Below are 24,181 nucleotides of genomic sequence, written 5' to 3' on the forward strand. Positions count from 1 at the left end.
GGAGACAGAGAGAGATATACCATGATGGTAGTAATCACATCCCTGGAGACAGAGAGAGATATACACCATGATGGTAGTGATCACATCCCTGGAGACAGAGAGAGATATACACCATGATGGTAGTAATCACATCCCTGGAGACAGAGAGAGATATACACCATGATGGTAGTGATCACATCCCTGGAGACAGAGAGAGAGAGATATACACCATGATGGTAGTAATCACATCCCTGGAGACAGAGAGAGAGAGATAGACACCATGATGGTAGTGTTCACATCCCTGGAGACAGAAAGAGATATACCATGATGGCAGTGATCACATCCCTGGAGACAGAGAGAGAGAGAGAGAGAGATACACCATGATGGTAGTGTTCACATCCCTGGAGAGAGAGAGAGAGAGATAGACACCATGATGGTAGTGATCACATCCCTGGAGACAGAGAGAGAGAGATAGACACCATGATGGTAGTGATCACATCCCTGGAGACAGAGAGAGAGAGATATACACCATGATGGTAGTGATCACATCCCTGGAGACAGAGAGAGAGAGATATACACCATGATGGTAGTGATCACATCCCTGGAGACAGAGAGAGAGAGATAGACACCATGATGGTAGTGATCACATCCCTGGAGACAGAGAGAGAGAGATATACACCATGATGGTAGTGATCACATCCCTGGAGACAGAGAGAGAGAGATATACACCATGATGGTAGTGATCACATCCCTGGAGACAGAGAGAGATATACACCATGATGGTAGTGATCACATCCCTGGAGACAGAGAGAGAGAGAGATAGACACCATGATGGTAGTGATCACATCCCTGGAGACAGAGAGAGAGAGATATACACCATGATGGTAGTGATCACATCCCTGGAGACAGAGAGAGATATACCATGATGGTAGTGTTCACATCCCTGGAGAGAGAGAGAGAGAGAGAGAGAGACACCATGATGGTAGTAATCACATCCCTGGAGACAGAGAGAGATATACCATGATGGTAGTAATCACATCCCTGGAGACAGAGAGAGATATACACCATGATGGTAGTGATCACATCCCTGGAGACAGAGAGAGATATACACCATGATGGTAGTAATCACATCCCTGGAGACAGAGAGAGATATACACCATGATGGTAGTGATCACATCCCTGGAGACAGAGAGAGATATACACCATGATGGTAGTAATCACATCCCTGGAGACAGAGAGAGAGATAGACACCATGATGGTAGTGTTCACATCCCTGGAGACAGAGAGAGATATACCATGATGGCAGTGATCACATCCCTGGAGACAGAGAGAGAGAGAGAGAGAGATACACCATGATGGTAGTGTTCACATCCCTGGAGAGAGAGAGAGAGAGATAGACACCATGATGGTAGTGATCACATCCCTGGAGACAGAGAGAGAGAGATAGACACCATGATGGTAGTGATCACATCCCTGGAGACAGAGAGAGAGAGATATACACCATGATGGTAGTGATCACATCCCTGGAGACAGAGAGAGAGAGATATACACCATGATGGTAGTGATCACATCCCTGGAGACAGAGAGAGAGAGATAGACACCATGATGGTAGTGATCACATCCCTGGAGACAGAGAGAGAGAGATATACACCATGATGGTAGTGATCACATCCCTGGAGACAGAGAGAGAGAGATATACACCATGATGGTAGTGATCACATCCCTGGAGACAGAGAGATATACACCATGATGGTAGTGATCACATCCCTGGAGACAGAGAGAGAGATATACACCATGATGGTAGTGATCACATCCCTGGAGACAGAGAGAGAGAGAGAGAGAGATACACCATGATGGTAGTGTTCACATCCCTGGAGACAGAGAGAGAGAGATAGACACCATGATGGTAGTGTTCACATCCCTGGAGACAGAGAGAGATATACCATGATGGCAGTGATCACATCCCTGGAGACAGAGAGAGAGAGATAGACACCATGATGGTAGTGATCACATCCCTGGAGACAGAGAGAGACAGATATACACCATGATGGTAGTGATCACATCCCTGGAGACAGAGAGAGATATACACCATGATGGCAGTGATCACATCCCTGGAGACAGAGAGAGAGATATACACCATGATGGTAGTGATCACATCCCTGGAGACAGAGAGAGATGTACACCATGATGGTAGTGATCACATCCCTGGAGACAGAGAGAGATATACACCATGATGGTAGTGATCACATCCCTGGAGACAGAGAGAGAGAGATATACACCATGATGGTAGTGATCACATCCCTGGAGACAGAGAGAGAGAGATATACACCATGATGGCAGTGATCACATCCCTGGAGACAGAGAGAGAGAGATATACACCATGATGGTAGTGATCACATCCCTGGAGACAGAGAGCGAGAGAGAGAGAGATACACCATGATGGTAGTGTTCACATCCCTGGAGACAGAGAGAGATATACACCATGATGGTAGTGATCACATCCCTGGAGACAGAGAGAGAGAGAGAGAGATATACACCATGATGGTAGTGATCACATCCCTGGAGAGGGATGTTTGATAGAAGGTTTGATAGAGAGGGCTCAGTTATAGCCAGTAGTGTGTTTGATAGAGAGGTTTGAGTGCTCTGTTATAGCCAGTAGTGTGGGTGTGTTTTGATAGAGAGGTTTGATAGAGAGGTTTGAGGGCTCTGTTGTATCCAGTAGTCTGGGTCTGTGTGATAGTGTGTTTGGTAGAGACGTTCGATGGCTCTGTTATATCCAGTAGTGTGGGTCTGTGTGATAGAGTGTTTGATAGAGAGGTTTGAGGGCTCTGTTGTATCCAGTAGTCTGGGTCTGTGTGATAGAGTGTTTGATAGAGAGGTTTGATAGAGAGGTTTGAGGGCTCTGTTGTATCCAGTAGTCTGGGTCTGTGTGATAGAGTGTTTGATAGAGAGGTTCGAGGGCTCTGTTACATCCTGTAGTCTGGGTCTGTGTTCGTACTTAGACACTGTCTGGATGATGAAGACATCTTTGCCTCGAACCGACTCCTGGATCTGCACACGCGTTTCTACACAAAGAGAGAGAGAGACAGAGAGAGAGGGTGAGAGGGGGAGGGAGAGAGAGAGAAAGAGAGAGAGAGAGAGAGAGAGAGAGAGAGAGAGAGAGAGAGAGAGAGAGAGAGAGAGAGAGAGAGAGACAGACAGACAGACAGACAGACAGACAGACAGGATTAAATTGTTAAATTACGAGCCTAGTTTGGGAAGTGAGAAGTGTCAAAGCCTTTGAGCCCAGCAATGGCAGGAGAGTCACACAGCCCCCCCCTCCCACCAAATGCAGAGGCCTTTGATGCCCCCTCCCTCTGTGCAGAGGTCATTGAAATACCCCTTATGAAATGACAAGGAGAAAGTACAAAAATAAGCTCCTTGTGGACAATCAAGAGACACGTTTTACTGACTGCTCCCGTTGGTAAGCAACTTACTCTTCCACACAGACCCCTGGTACAGTGCTATATTAACCAGACCATCCCCTGGTACAGTGCTATATTAACCAGACCATCCCCTGACACAGTGCTATATTAACCAGACCATCCCCTGGTACAGTGCTATATTAACCAGACCATCCCCTGGCACAGTGCTATATTAACCAGACCATCCCCTGGCACAGTACTATATTAACCAGACCATCCCCTGGTACAGTGCTATATTAACCAGACCATCCCCTGGTACAGTGCTATATTAACCAGACCATCCCCTGGTATGACACAGTGCTATATTAACCAGACCATTCCCTGGTACAGTGCTATATTAACCAGACCATCCCCTGGCATGGTACAGTGTTATATTAACCAGCCCATCCCCTGGTACAGTGTTATATTAACCAGACCATCCCCTGGTACAGTGCTATATTAACCAGACCATCCCCTGGTACAGTGCTATATTAACCAGACCATCCCCTGGTACAGTGTTATATTAACCAGACCATCCCCTGGTACAGTGCTATATTAACCAGACCATCCCCTGGTACAGTGCTATATTAACCAGACCATCCCCTGACACAGTGCTATATTAACCAGACCATCCCCTGGTACAGTGCTATATTAACCAGACCATCCCCTGGCACAGTGCTATATTAACCAGACCATCCCCTGGCACAGTACTATATTAACCAGACCATCCCCTGGTACAGTGCTATATTAACCAGACCATCCCCTGGTACAGTGCTATATTAACCAGACCATCCCCTGGTACAGTGCTATATTAACCAGACCATCCCCTGGTACAGTGCTATATTAACCAGACCATCCCCTGGTACAGTGCTATATTAACCAGACCATCCCCTGGTACAGTGCTATATTAACCAGACCATCCCCTGGCACAGTGCTATATTAACCAGACCATCCCCTGGCACAGTGCTATATTAACCAGACCATCCCCTGGTACAGTGCTATATTAACCAGACCATCCCCTGGTACAGTGCTATATTAACCAGACCATCCCCTGGTACAGTGCTATATTAACCAGACCATCCCCTGGTACAGTGCTATATTAACCAGACCATCCCCTGGTACAGTGTTATATTAACCAGACCATCCCCTGGTACAGTGCTATATTAACCAGACCATCCCCTGGTACAGTGCTATATTAACCAGACCATCCCCTGACACAGTGCTATATTAACCAGACCATCCCCTGACACAGTGCTATATTAACCAGACCAGGTCTTATTCCTGGTCGTAGTGCTGGTTGTATTCCTGGTCTTATTCCTGGTCGTAGTGCTGGTTGTATTCCTGTTTGTAGTGCTGGTCTCATTCCTGGTCGTAGTGCTGGTTGTAGTGCTGGTCTCATTCCTGGTCGTAGTGCTGGTTGTAGTGCTGGTCTTATTCCTGGTCGTAGTGCTGGTTATGCTGGTAAATTGACGTCTCTCTGAAATCCAACAGCTCTTCCCGGTTGTATGTGATAAAACTTCAATAAAACTTTTAAGGAGTAGAAGCAAAGCTGCCATCTCTATTGGTGCCATCTCTATTGGTGCCATCTCTATTGGTGCCATCTCTATCAGTACCATCTCTATCAGTACCATCTCTATCAGTACCATCTCTATCGGTGTCATCTCTATCAGTACCATCTCTATCAGTACCATCTCTATTGGTGCCATCTCTATTGGTGCCATCTCTATCAGTACAATCTCTATCAGTACCATCTCTATCAGTACCATCTCTATCGGTGTCATCTCTATCAGTACCATCTCTATCAGTACCATCTCTATTGGTGCCATCTCTATCAGTACCATCTCTATCAGTACCATCTCTATCAGTGCCATCTCTATCAGTACCATCTCTATTGGTGCCATCTCTATCAGTACCATCTCTATCAGTACCATCTCTATCAGTGCCATCTCTATCAGTACCATCTCTATTGGTGCCATCTCTATCAGCGCCATCTCTATTGGTGCCATCTCTATTGGTGCCATCTCTATCAGTACCATCTCTATCAGTGCCATCTCTATCAGTACCATCTCTATCAGTACCATCTCTATCAGTGCCATCTCTATCAGTACCATCTCTATCAGTACCATCTCTATCAGTACCATCTCTATCAGTGCCATCCTATCAGTGCCATCTCTATCAGTACCATCTCTATTGGTGCCATCTCTATCAGTACCATCTCTATCAGTGCCATCTCTATCAGTACCATCTCTATCAGTACCATCTCTATCAGTACCATCTCTATCAGTACCATCTCTATCAGTACCATCTCTATCAGTGCCATCTCTATCAGTACCATCTCTATCAGTACCATCTCTATCAGTACCATCTCTATCGGTGCCATCTCTATCGGTGCCATCTCTATCAGTGCCATCTCTATCAGTGCCATCTCTATCAGTACCATCTCTATTGGTGCAATCTCTATCAGTGCCATCTCTATTGGTGCCATCTCTATCAGTACCATCTCTATTGGTGCCATCTCTATCAGTGCCATCTCTATTGGTGCCATCTCTATCAGTACCATCTCTATTGGTGCCATCTCTATCGGTACCATCTCTATTGGTGCCATCTCTATCAGTACCATCTCTATCAGTACCATCTCTATTGGTGCCATCTCTATCAGTACCATCTCTATCAGTACCATCTCTATCAGTGCCATCTCTATCAGTACCATCTCTATCAGTACCATCTCTAACAGTACCATCTCTATCAGTACCATCTCTATCAGTGCCATCTCTATCAGTACCATCTCTATTGGTGCCATCTCTATCAGCGCCATCTCTATTGGTGCCATCTCTATTGGTGCCATCTCTATCAGTACCATCTCTATCAGTGCCATCTCTATCAGTACCATCTCTATCAGTACCATCTCTATCAGTGCCATCTCTATCAGTACCATCTCTATCAGTACCATCTCTATCAGTACCATCTCTATCAGTGCCATCCTATCAGTGCCATCTCTATCAGTACCATCTCTATTGGTGCCATCTCTATCAGTACCATCTCTATCAGTACCATCTCTATCAGTACCATCTCTATCAGTACCATCTCTATCAGTACCATCTCTATCAGTACCATCTCTATCAGTGCCATCTCTATCAGTACCATCTCTATCAGTACCATCTCTATCAGTACCATCTCTATCGGTGCCATCTCTATCGGTGCCATCTCTATCAGTGCCATCTCTATCAGTGCCATCTCTATCAGTACCATCTCTATTGGTGCAATCTCTATCAGTGCCATCTCTATTGGTGCCATCTCTATCAGTGCCATCTCTATTGGTGCCATCTCTATCAGTACCATCTCTATTGGTGCCATCTCTATCGGTACCATCTCTATTGGTGTCATCTCTATCAGTACCATCTCTATCAGTACCATCTCTATTGGTGCCATCTCTATCAGTGCCATCTCTATTGGTGCCATCTCTATCAGTACCATCTCTATTGGTGCCATCTCTATCAGTGCCATCTCTATTGGTGCCATCTCTATCAGTACCATCTCTATTGGTGCCATCTCTATTGGTGCCATCTCTATCAGTGCCATCTCTATTGGTGCCATCTCTATCAGTACCATCTCTATTGGTGCCATCTCTATCAGTGCCATCTCTATTGGTGCCATCTCTATTGGTGCCATCTCTATCAGTGCCATCTCTATTGGTGCCATCTCTATCAGTACCATCTCTATCAGTACCATCTCTATTGGTGCCATCTCTATCAGTGCCATCTCTATTGGTGCCATCTCTATCAGTACCATCTCTATTGGTGCCATCTCTATCAGTGCCATCTCTATTGGTGCCATCTCTATTGGTGCCATCTCTATCAGTGCCATCTCTATTGGTGCCATCTCTATCAGTACCATCTCTATCAGTACCATCTCTATTGGTGCCATCTCTATCAGTACCATCTCTATCAGTACCATCTCTATTGGTGCCATCTCTATCAGTGCCATCTCTATTGGTGCCATCTCTATCAGTACCATCTCTATTGGTGCCATCTCTATCAGTGCCATCTCTATTGGTGCCATCTCTATCGGTGCCATCTCTATTGGTGCCATCTCTATTGGTGCCATCTCTATCAGTGCCATCTCTATCAGTGCCATCTCTATTGGTGCCATCTCTATCAGTACCATCTCTATTGGTGCCATCTCTATCGGTGCCATCTCTATCAGTGCCATCTCTATCAGCGCCATCTCTATTGGTGCCATCTCTATTGGTGCCATCTCTATTGGTGCCATCTCTATCAGCGCCATCTCTATCGGTGCCATCTCTATCAGTGCCATCTCTATCGGTGCCATCTCTATCAGTGCCATCTCTATCAGTGCCATCTCTATCAGTGCCATCTCTATCAGTGCCATCTCTACCGCTGCCATCTCTATTGGTGCCATCTCTATCAGTGTCATCTCTATCAGTACCATCTCTATCGGTGCCATCTCTATCAGTGCCATCTCTATCAGTGCCATCTCTATCAGTGCCATCTCTATCAGTGCCATCTCTATCAGTACCATCTCTATCAGTGCCATTTCTATCAGTACCATCTCTATCGGTGCCATCTCTATCAGTACCATCTCTATCAGTGCCATCTCTATCAGTACCATCTCTATCGGTGCCATCTCTATCGGTGTCATCTCTATCGGTGTCATCTCTATCGGTGCCATCTCTATCAGTACCATCTCTATCAGTACCATCTCTATCAGTGCCATCTCTATCAGTACCATCTCTATCAGTGCCATCTCTATCAGTGCCATCTCTATCAGTACCATCTCTATCAGTGCCATCTCTATCGGTGCCATCTCTATCGGTACCATCTCTATCGGTGCCATCTCTATCGGTGTCATCTCTATCAGTGTCATCTCTATCGGTGTCATCTCTATCAGTGCCATCTCTATCAGTGCCATCTCTATCAGTACCATCTCTATCAGCGCCATCTCTACCAGTACCATCTCTATCAGTACCATCTCTATCAGTGTCATCTCTATCAGTACCATCTCTATCTGTACCATCTCTATCAGTGCCATCTCTATCAGTACCATCTCTATCACTACCATCTCTATCAGTACCATCTCTATCAGTGCCATCTCTATCGATGCCATCTCTATCGGTGCCATCTCTATTGGTGCCATCTCTATTGGTGCCATCTCTATCAGTGCCATCTCTATCAGTGCCATCTCTATTGGTGCCATCTCTATCAGTACCATCTCTATTGGTGCCATCTCTATCGGTGCCATCTCTATCAGTGCCATCTCTATCAGCGCCATCTCTATTGGTGCCATCTCTATCAGTGCCATCTCTATTGGTGCCATCTCTATCAGCGCCATCTCTATCGGTGCCATCTCTATCAGTGCCATCTCTATCGGTGCCATCTCTATCAGTGCCATCTCTATCAGTGCCATCTCAATCAGTGCCATCTCTATCAGTGCCATCTCTACCGCTGCCATCTCTATTGGTGCCATCTCTATCAGTGTCATCTCTATCAGTACCATCTCTATCAGTGCCATCTCTATTGGTGCCATCTCTATCAGTACCATCTCTATTGGTGCCATCTCTATCGGTGCCATCTCTATCAGTGCCATCTCTATCAGCGCCATCTCTATTGGTGCCATCTCTATTGGTGCCATCTCTATTGGTGCCATCTCTATCAGCGCCATCTCTATCGGTGCCATCTCTATCAGTGCCATCTCTATCGGTGCCATCTCTATCAGTGCCATCTCTATCAGTGCCATCTCAATCAGTGCCATCTCTATCGGTGCCATCTCTATCAGTGCCATCTCTATCGGTGCCATCTCTATCAGTGCCATCTCTATCAGTGCCATCTCTATCAGTGCCATCTCTATCAGTACCATCTCTATCAGTGCCATTTCTATCAGTACCATCTCTATCGGTGCCATCTCTATCAGTACCATCTCTATCAGTGCCATCTCTATCAGTACCATCTCTATCGGTGCCATCTCTATCGGTGTCATCTCTATCGGTGTCATCTCTATCGGTGCCATCTCTATCAGTACCATCTCTATCAGTACCATCTCTATCAGTGCCATCTCTATCAGTACCATCTCTATCAGTGCCATCTCTATCAGTGCCATCTCTATCAGTACCATCTCTATCAGTGCCATCTCTATCGGTGCCATCTCTATCGGTACCATCTCTATCAGTACCATCTCTATTGGTGCCATCTCTATCGGTGCCATCTCTATCAGTGCCATCTCTATCAGTACCATCTCTATCAGTACCATCTCTATCAGCGCCATCTCTACCAGTACCATCTCTATCAGTACCATCTCTATCAGTGTCATCTCTATCAGTACCATCTCTATCTGTACCATCTCTATCAGTGCCATCTCTATCAGTGCCATCTCTATTGGTGCCATCTCTATCAGTACCATCTCTATCAGTACCATCTCTATTGGTGCCATCTCTATCAGTACCATCTCTATCAGTACCATCTCTATTGGTGCCATCTCTATCAGTGCCATCTCTATTGGTGCCATCTCTATCAGTACCATCTCTATTGGTGCCATCTCTATCAGTGCCATCTCTATTGGTGCCATCTCTATCGGTGCCATCTCTATTGGTGCCATCTCTATTGGTGCCATCTCTATCAGTGCCATCTCTATCAGTGCCATCTCTATTGGTGCCATCTCTATCAGTACCATCTCTATTGGTGCCATCTCTATCGGTGCCATCTCTATCAGTGCCATCTCTATCAGCGCCATCTCTATTGGTGCCATCTCTATTGGTGCCATCTCTATTGGTGCCATCTCTATCAGCGCCATCTCTATCGGTGCCATCTCTATCAGTGCCATCTCTATCGGTGCCATCTCTATCAGTGCCATCTCTATCAGTGCCATCTCTATCAGTGCCATCTCTATCAGTGCCATCTCTACCGCTGCCATCTCTATTGGTGCCATCTCTATCAGTGTCATCTCTATCAGTACCATCTCTATCGGTGCCATCTCTATTGGTGCCATCTCTATCGGTGCCATCTCTATCAGTGCCATCTCTATCAGTGCCATCTCTATCAGTGCCATCTCTATCAGTACCATCTCTATCAGTGCCATTTCTATCAGTACCATCTCTATCGGTGCCATCTCTATCAGTACCATCTCTATCAGTGCCATCTCTATCAGTACCATCTCTATCGGTGCCATCTCTATCGGTGTCATCTCTATCGGTGTCATCTCTATCGGTGCCATCTCTATCGGTGTCATCTCTATCAGTGTCATCTCTATCGGTGTCATCTCTATCAGTGCCATCTCTATCAGTGCCATCTCTATCAGTACCATCTCTATCAGCGCCATCTCTACCAGTACCATATCTATCAGTACCATCTCTATCAGTGTCATCTCTATCAGTACCATCTCTATCTGTACCATCTCTATCAGTGCCATCTCTATCAGTACCATCTCTATCACTACCATCTCTATCAGTACCATCTCTATCAGTGCCATCTCTATCGATGCCATCTCTATCGGTGCCATCTCTATTGGTGCCATCTCTATTGGTGCCATCTCTATCAGTGCCATCTCTATCAGTGCCATCTCTATTGGTGCCATCTCTATCAGTACCATCTCTATTGGTGCCATCTCTATCGGTGCCATCTCTATCAGTGCCATCTCTATCAGCGCCATCTCTATTGGTGCCATCTCTATTGGTGCCATCTCTATTGGTGCCATCTCTATCAGCGCCATCTCTATCGGTGCCATCTCTATCAGTGCCATCTCTATCGGTGCCATCTCTATCAGTGCCATCTCTATCAGTGCCATCTCAATCAGTGCCATCTCTATCAGTGCCATCTCTACCGCTGCCATCTCTATTGGTGCCATCTCTATCAGTGTCATCTCTATCAGTACCATCTCTATCGGTGCCATCTCTATCAGTGCCATCTCTATCGGTGCCATCTCTATCAGTGCCATCTCTATCAGTGCCATCTCTATCAGTGCCATCTCTATCAGTACCATCTCTATCAGTGCCATTTCTATCAGTACCATCTCTATCGGTGCCATCTCTATCAGTACCATCTCTATCAGTGCCATCTCTATCAGTACCATCTCTATCGGTGCCATCTCTATCGGTGTCATCTCTATCGGTGTCATCTCTATCGGTGCCATCTCTATCAGTACCATTTCTATCAGTACCATCTCTATCAGTGCCATCTCTATCAGTACCATCTCTATCAGTGCCATCTCTATCAGTGCCATCTCTATCAGTACCATCTCTATCAGTGCCATCTCTATCGGTGCCATCTCTATCGGTACCATCTCTATCAGTACCATCTCTATTGGTGCCATCTCTATCGGTGCCATCTCTATCAGTGCCATCTCTATCAGTACCATCTCTATCAGTACCATCTCTATCAGCGCCATCTCTACCAGTACCATCTCTATCAGTACCATCTCTATCAGTGTCATCTCTATCAGTACCATCTCTATCTGTACCATCTCTATCAGTGCCATCTCTATCAGTACCATCTCTATCACTACCATCTCTATCAGTACCATCTCTATCAGTGCCATCTCTATCGATGCCATCTCTATCAGTGCCATCTCTATCGATGCCATCTCTATCGATGCCATCTCTATCGCTGCCATCTCTATCAGTACCATCTCTATCAGTACCATCTCTATCAGTGCCATCTCTATTAGTACCATCTCTATCAGTACCATCTCTATCAGTGCCAACTCTATCAGTACCATCTCTATCAGTACCATCTCTATCAGTGCCATCTCTATCGGTACCATCTCTATCGCTGCCATCTCTATCAGTACCATCTCTATCAGTGCCATCTCTATCAGTACCATCTCTATCAGTACCATCTCTATCAGTGCCATCTCCATCAGTACCATCTCTATCAGCACCATCTCTATCAGTACCATCTCTATCAGTACCATCTCTATCAGTGTCATCTCTATCAGTACCATCTCTATCAGTACCATCTCTATCAGTGCCATCTCTATCAGTACCATCTCTATCAGTACCATCTCTATCAGTGCCATCTCTATCAGTGCCATCTCTATCGATGCCATCTCTATCAGTGCCATCTCTATCGATGCCATCTCTATCGATGCCATCTCTATCGCTGCCATCTCTATCAGTACCATCTCTATCAGTACCATCTATATCAGTGCCATCTCTATCAGTACCATCTCTATCAGTACCATCTCTATCAGTGCCAACTATATCAGTACCATCTCTATCAGTACCATCCCTATCAGTGCCATCTCTATCGGTACCATCTCTATCGCTGCCATCTCTATCAGTACCATCTCTATCAGTGCCATCTCTATCGATGCCATCTCTATCAGTACCATCTCTATCAGTGCCATCTCTATCAGTACCATCTCTATCAGTACCATCTCTATCAGTGCCATCTCTATCAGCACCATCTCTATCAGTACCATCTCTATCAGTGTCATCTCTATCAGTACCATCTCTATCAGTACCATCTCTTTCGCTGCCATCTCTTTCGCTGCCATCTCTATCAGTACCATCTCTATCAGTACCATCTCTATCAGTGCCATCTCTATCAGTACCATCTCTATCAGTGCCATCTCTATCAGTGCCATCTCTATCAGTACCATCTCTATTGGTGCCATCTCTAGGTCAGACCAGATCTCTTCATTATATAACCTCACAGACGAGCAGCCCCCAGCGGAAAGTCAACCTCCCAACACAGAGTACTTCTCCCTCATTGAAATGAAGGATTAATTCACCCAGCTGGAGGTGAGGCAGGTGGAGCTGGAACAGCAGGTGATTACACTCCAGTCAGCACAGACCCAGACAACAGTCCAGCACAACAACACCCCCTCAACCAGACCCAGACAACAGTCCAGCTCAACAACACCCCCTCAACCAGACCCAGACAACAGTCCAGCTCAACAACACCCCCTCAACCAGACCCAGACAACAGTCCAGCTCAACAACACCCCCTTAACCAGACCTGGAGAGCTGGAGGTGGACAGAGACATATCTGGACTCTGGACAGTGGTGAGACAACTACAACAGGAGAAAGAGCAGGAGAACAACAGAGCACTAGAGGAGAGGATCAGACTGCTGGAGGAGAGGATCAGACTGCTGGAGGAGAGGGTGAGGGGGGATGGGTGAGAGGATCAGACTGCTGGAGGAGAGGGTGAGGGGGATGGAGGAGAGGATCAGACTGCTGGGGGAGAGGGTGAGGGGGATGGAGGAGAGGATCAGACTGCTGGGGGAGAGGGTGAGGGGGATGGAGGAGAGGGTGAGGGGGATGGAGGAGAGGATCAGACTGCTGGGGGAGAGGATCAGACTGCTGGAGGAGAGGATCAGACTGCTAGAGGAGAGGGTCAGACTGCTAGAGGAGAGGGTGAGGGGGGATGGAGGAGAGGGTAATGGCGTGTGACAGAGAGGTTTGAAGGTCAGAAGTCAGGGGTCAGAGTCTCACCTCTATTGTCTTCCTGGTACACCTGCACCTTCCCAAGCTCCACCCCCAGACGCCTGCACACGGGAGACATAGCCAATGAAAAGAGAGCACAGGGAGAGCTGACCAATGAAAAGCCAGAGTGTGTGTGTGTGTGTGTGTGTGTGTACTGACTCTCCTATCCTCTTGCTGATCTCCCTGGAGGAGGGGTGTGAGTTGGCGCTGAAGATGACCAGGCCTCCCTCTGTGTGGTTCATAACCGGGGGGGACCGGCCACTCTGCTCCCCAGCCTCAGACGGCCTATCCCTGGGCACCCACGCTGCACTCAGCCCTTCCTACGGAGGAACCATAATACATCATAATACATCATAATACATCATAATACATCATAATACATCATAATACATCATAACATAATACATCATAACACATCATAACATAATACATCATAACATAATACATCATAACATAATACATCATAATACATCATAACATAATACATCATAACATAATACATCATAACATAATACATCATAACATAATACATCATAACATAATACATCATAACATAATACATCATAATACATCATAACATAATACATCATAATACATCATAACATAATACATCATAACATAACACATCATAACATAATACATCATAACATAATACATCATAACATAATACATCATAATACATCATAACATAATACATCATAACATAATACATCATAACATAATACATCATAACATAACACATCATAACATAATACATCATAACATAACACATCATAACATAACACATCATAACATAATACATCATAACATAATACATCATAATACATCATAACATAATACATCATAATACATCATAACATAATACATCATAACATAACACATCATAACATAATACATCATAACATAACACAACATAACATAATACATCATAACATAATACATCATAACATAATACATCATAACATAATACATCATAATACATCATAACATAATACATCATAACATAATACATCATAACATAATACATCATAACATAACACATCATAACATAACACATCATAATACATCATAACACATCATAACATAATACATCATAACATAACACATCATAACATAACACATCATAATACATCATAACACATCATAACACATCATAACATAATACATCATAATACATCATAATACATCATAATACATCATAACATAATACATCATAACATAATACATCATAACATAATACATCATAATACATCATAACATAATACAACATAACATAATACATCATAACATAATACATCATAACATAATACATCATAACATAATACATCATAATACATCATAACATAATACATCATAATACATCATAACATAATACATCATAACATAATACATCATAACATAATACATCATAACATAACACATCATAACATAACACATCATAACATAATACATCATAACATAATACATCATAACATAATACATCATAACATAATACATCATAACATAATACATCATAACATAATACATCATAATACATCATAACATAATACATCATAATACATCATAACATAATACATCATAACATAATACATCATAACACATCATAACATATTACATCATAATACATCATAATACATCATAACACATCATAACACATCATAACATAATACATCATAATACATCATAATACATCATAACACATCATAACACATCATAACATAATACATCATAATACATCATAATACATCATAATACATCATAACATAACACATCATAACATAACACATCATAACATAATACATCATAACATGATACATCATAATACATCATAATACATCATAATACATCATAACATAACACATCATAACACATCATAACATAATACATCATAACATAATACATCATAACATAATACATCATAACATAACACATCATAACATAACACATCATAACACATCACAACACATCATAATACATCATAACATAATACATCATAACATAACACATCATAACACATCACAACACATCATAATACATCATAACATAATACATCATAACATAACACATCATAATACATCATAATACATCATAATACATCATAACATAACACATCATAACATAACACATCATAACATAATACATCATAACATAATACATCATAACATAACACATCATAACATAACACATCATTACACATCACAACACATCATAATACATCATAACATAATACATCATAACACATCACAACACATCATAACACATCATAACATAATACATCATAACATAACACATCATAACATAACACATCATAATACATCATAATACATCATAATACATCATAACATAACACATCATAACATAACACATCATAACATAATACATCATAACATAACACATCATAACATAACACATCATAACATAATACATCATAACATAACACATCATTACATAATACATCATAACATAACACATCATAACATAATACATCATAACATAACACATCATAACATAACACATCATAACATAATACATCATAACATAATACATCATAACATAATACATCATAACATAATACATCATAACATAATACATCATAATACATCATAACATAATACATCATAATACATCATAACATAATACATCATAACATAATACATCATAACATAATACATCATAACATAATACATCATAATACATCATAATACATCATAACACAACACATCATAATACATCATAACATAATACATCATAACATAACACATCATAACATAATACATCATAACATAATACATCATAACATAATACATCATAACATAATACATCATAATACATCATAACATAATACATCATAATACATCATAACATAATACATCATAACATAATACATCATAACATAATACATCATAACATAACACATCATAACATAATACATCATAACATAATACATCATAACATAATACATCATAACATAATACATCATAATACATCATAACATAATACATCATAACATAATACATCATAATACATCATAACATAATACATCATAACATAATACATCATAACATAATACATCATAACATAATACATCATAATACATCATAACATAACACATCATAACATAATACATCATAACATAATACATCATAACATAATACATCATAACATAATACATCATAACATAATACATCATAATACATCATAACATAACACATCATAACATAATACATCATAACATAATACATCATAACATAATACATCATAACATAATACATCATAATACATCATAACATAATACATCATAATAAATCATAACATAACACATCATAACATAATACATCATAACATAACACATCATAACATAACACATCATAACACAACACATCATAATACATCATAATACATCATAACATAACAAATCATAACATAATACATCATAATACATCATAACATAATACATCATAATACATCATAACATAATACATCATAACATAATACATCATTACATAATACATCATAATACATCATAATACATCATAATACATCATAATACATCATAACATAATACATCATAATACATCATAACATAATACATCATAACATAACACATCATAATACATCATAATACATCATAACATAATACATCATAACATAATACATCATAACATAATACATCATAACATAATACATCATAATACATCATAACATAATACATCATAATACATCATAATACATCATAACATAATACATCATAACATAATACATCATAATACATCATAACATAACACATCATAACATAATACATCATAACATAATACATCATAACATAACACATCATAACATAATACATCATAACATAATACATCATAATACATCATAACATAATACATCATAACATAATACATCATAATACATCATAACATAATACATCATAATACATCATAACATAACACATCATAACATAATACATCATAACATAACACATCATAACATAACACATCATAACACAACACATCATAATACATCATAATACATCATAACATAACACATCATAACATAATACATCATAATACATCATAACATAATACATCATAATACATCATAACATAATACATCATAACATAATACATCATAACATAATACATCATAATACATCATAATACATCATAATACATCATAATACATCATAATACATCATAACATAATACATCATAATACATCATAACATAATACATCATAACATAACACATCATAATACATCATAATACATCATAACATAATACATCATAACATAATACATCATAACATAATACATCATAACATAATACATCATAATACATCATAACATAATACATCATAATACATCATAATACATCATAACATAATACATCATAACATAATACATCATAATACATCATAACATAACACATCATAACATAATACATCATAACATAATACATCATAACATAACACATCATAACATAATACATCATAACATAATACATCATAACATAATACATCATAACATAACACATCATAACATAATACATCATAATACATCATAATACATAATACATCATAACATAACACATCATAACATAATACATCATAATACATCATAACATAATACATCATAACATAATACATCATAACATAATACATCATAACATAATACATCATAACATAATACATCATAACATAACACATCATAACATAACACATCATAATACATCATAACATAATACATCATAATACATCATAATACATCATAACATAATACATCATAACATAATACATCATAACATAATACATCATAACATAATACATCATAATACATCATAACATAATACATCATAATACATCATAATACATCATAACATAATACATCATAACACATCATAACATAATACATCATAACACATCATAACATAATACATCATAACATAATACATCATAACACATCATAACATAATACATCATAATACATCATAATACATAATACATCATAACATAACACATCATAACATAATACATCATAATACATAATAATACATCATAACATAATACATCATAACACATCATAACATAATACATCATAACATAATACATCATAACATAATACATCATAACACATCATAACATAATACATCATAATACATCATAATACATAATACATCATAACATAACACATCATAACATAATACATCATAATACATCATAATACATCATAACATAATACATCATAATACATCATAACATAATACATCATAACATAATACATCATAACATAATACATCATAATACATCATAATACATCATAACATAATACATCATAACATAATACATCATAACATAATACATCATAACATAATACATCATTACATAATACATCATAATACATCATAACATAATACATCATAACATAATACATCATAATACATCATAACACAATACATCATAACATAATACATCATAATACATCATAACATAATACATCATAATACATCATAATACATCATAACATAATACATCATAATACATCATAACATAATACATCATAACACAATACATCATAACATAATACATCATAATACATCATAACATAATACATCATAATACATCATAATACATCATAACATAATACATCATAACATAATACATCATAATACATCATAACATAATACATCATAACATAACACATCATAATACATCATAACATAACACATCATAACATAATACATCATAACATAATACATCATAACATAATACATCATAACATAATACATCATAATACATCATAACATAATACATCATAACATAACACATCATAATACATCATAACATAATACATCATAATACATCATAACATAATACATCATAATACATCATAATACATCATAACATAATACATCATAACATAATACATCATAACATAATACATCATAATACATCATAACATAATACATCATAACATAATACATCATAACATAATACATCATAACATAACACATCATAATACATCATAATACATCATAACATAATACATCATAATACATCATAACATAATACATCATAACATAATACATCATAACATAACACATCATAACATAATACATCATAATACATCATAACATAATACATCATAATACATCATAACATAATACATCATAATACATCATAATACATCATAACATAATACATCATAATACATCATAACATAATACATCATAACATAATACATCATAACATAATACATCATAACATAATACATCATAATACATCATAACATAATACATCATAACATAATACATCATAACATAATACATCATAATACATCATAACATAACACATCATAACATAATACATCATAACATAATACATCATAACATAATACATCATAACATAATACATCATAATACATCATAACATAATACATCATAATACATCATAACATAACACATCATAACATAATACATCATAACATAACACATCATAACATAACACATCATAACACAACACATCATAATACATCATAATACATCATAACATAACAAATCATAACATAATACATCATAATACATCATAACATAATACATCATAATACATCATAACATAATACATCATAACATAATACATCATTACATAATACATCATAATACATCATAATACATCATAATACATCATAATACATCATAACATAATACATCATAATACATCATAACATAATACATCATAACATAACACATCATAATACATCATAATACATCATAACATAATACATCATAACATAATACATCATAACATAATACATCATAACATAATACATCATAATACATCATAACATAATACATCATAATACATCATAATACATCATAACATAATACATCATAACATAATACATCATAATACATCATAACATAACACATCATAACATAATACATCATAACATAATACATCATAACATAACACATCATAACATAATACATCATAACATAATACATCATAATACATCATAACATAATACATCATAACATAATACATCATAATACATCATAACATAATACATCATAATACATCATAACATAACACATCATAACATAATACATCATAACATAACACATCATAACATAACACATCATAACACAACACATCATAATACATCATAATACATCATAACATAACACATCATAACATAATACATCATAATACATCATAACATAATACATCATAATACATCATAACATAATACATCATAACATAATACATCATAACATAATACATCATAATACATCATAATACATCATAATACATCATAATACATCATAATACATCATAACATAATACATCATAATACATCATAACATAATACATCATAACATAACACATCATAATACATCATAATACATCATAACATAATACATCATAACATAATACATCATAACATAATACATCATAACATAATACATCATAATACATCATAACATAATACATCATAATACATCATAATACATCATAACATAATACATCATAACATAATACATCATAATACATCATAACATAACACATCATAACATAATACATCATAACATAATACATCATAACATAACACATCATAACATAATACATCATAACATAATACATCATAACATAATACATCATAACATAACACATCATAACATAATACATCATAATACATCATAATACATAATACATCATAACATAACACATCATAACATAATACATCATAATACATCATAACATAATACATCATAACATAATACATCATAACATAATACATCATAACATAATACATCATAACATAATACATCATAACATAACACATCATAACATAACACATCATAATACATCATAACATAATACATCATAATACATCATAATACATCATAACATAATACATCATAACATAATACATCATAACATAATACATCATAACATAATACATCATAATACATCATAACATAATACATCATAATACATCATAATACATCATAACATAATACATCATAACACATCATAACATAATACATCATAACACATCATAACATAATACATCATAACATAATACATCATAACACATCATAACATAATACATCATAATACATCATAATACATAATACATCATAACATAACACATCATAACATAATACATCATAATACATCATAATACATCATAACATAATACATCATAACACATCATAACATAATACATCATAACATAATACATCATAACATAATACATCATAACACATCATAACATAATACATCATAATACATCATAATACATAATACATCATAACATAACACATCATAACATAATACATCATAATACATCATAATACATCATAACATAATACATCATAATACATCATAACATAATACATCATAACATAATACATCATAACATAATACATCATAATACATCATAATACATCATAACATAATACATCATAACATAATACATCATAACATAATACATCATAACATAATACATCATTACATAATACATCATAATACATCATAACATAATACATCATAACATAATACATCATAATACATCATAACACAATACATCATAACATAATACATCATAATACATCATAACATAATACATCATAATACATCATAATACATCATAACATAATACATCATAATACATCATAACATAATACATCATAACACAATACATCATAACATAATACATCATAATACATCATAACATAATACATCATAATACATCATAATACATCATAACATAATACATCATAACATAATACATCATAATACATCATAACATAATACATCATAACATAACACATCATAATACATCATAACATAACACATCATAACATAATACATCATAACATAATACATCATAACATAATACATCATAACATAATACATCATAATACATCATAACATAATACATCATAACATAACACATCATAATACATCATAACATAATACATCATAATACATCATAACATAATACATCATAATACATCATAATACATCATAACATAATACATCATAACATAATACATCATAACATAATACATCATAATACATCATAACATAATACATCATAACATAATACATCATAACATAATACATCATAACATAACACATCATAATACATCATAATACATCATAACATAATACATCATAATACATCATAACATAATACATCATAACATAATACATCATAACATAATACATCATAACATAACACATCATAACATAATACATCATAATACATCATAACATAATACATCATAATACATCATAACATAATACATCATAATACATCATAATACATCATAACATAATACATCATAACATAATACATCATAATACATCATAACATAATACATCATAACATAATACATCATAACATAATACATCATAACATAATACATCATAATACATCATAACATAATACATCATAACATAATACATCATAACATAATACATCATAACATAATACATCATAATACATCATAATACATCATAATACATCATAACATAATACATCATAACATAATACATCATAATACATCATAACATAATACATCATAACATAATACATCATAACATAATACATCATAACATAACACATCATAACATAACACATCATAACATATAACATCATAACATAATACATCATAACATAATACATCATAATACATCATAATACATCATAATACATCATAACATAACACATCATAACATAATACATCATAATACATCATAATACATCATAACATAATACATCATAACATAATACATCATAATACATCATAACATAACACATCATAACATAATACATCATAATACATCATAATACATCATAACATAACACATCATAACATAACACATCATAACATAATACATCATAATACATCATAACATAATACATCATAACATAATACATCATAACATAATACATCATAACATAATACATCATAATACATCATAATACATCATAATACATCATAACATAACACATCATAACATAATACATCATAATACATCATAATACATCATAACATAATACATCAGAACATAATACATCATAACATAACACATCATAACATAATACATCATAACATAATACATCATAATACATCATAACATAATACATCATAACATAATACATCATAACATAATACATCATAACATAATACATCATAACATAATACATCATAACATAATACATCATAACATAATACATCATAACATAATACATCATAACATAATACATCATAACATAATACATCATAACACATCATAATACATCATAACACA

General features: G+C 36.2%; 1 pseudogene; it reads right to left on the bottom strand.

The window, feature by feature from the left end:
• LOC110516749 overlaps positions 1-24,181 on the bottom strand; it is a 43,544-nt pseudogene that overhangs the window by 14,300 nt on the left and 5,063 nt on the right.

This window comes from Oncorhynchus mykiss, unplaced genomic scaffold (assembly GCF_013265735.2).
Source record: "Oncorhynchus mykiss isolate Arlee unplaced genomic scaffold, USDA_OmykA_1.1 un_scaffold_271, whole genome shotgun sequence".
Lineage (NCBI taxonomy): Eukaryota > Metazoa > Chordata > Actinopteri > Salmoniformes > Salmonidae > Oncorhynchus > Oncorhynchus mykiss.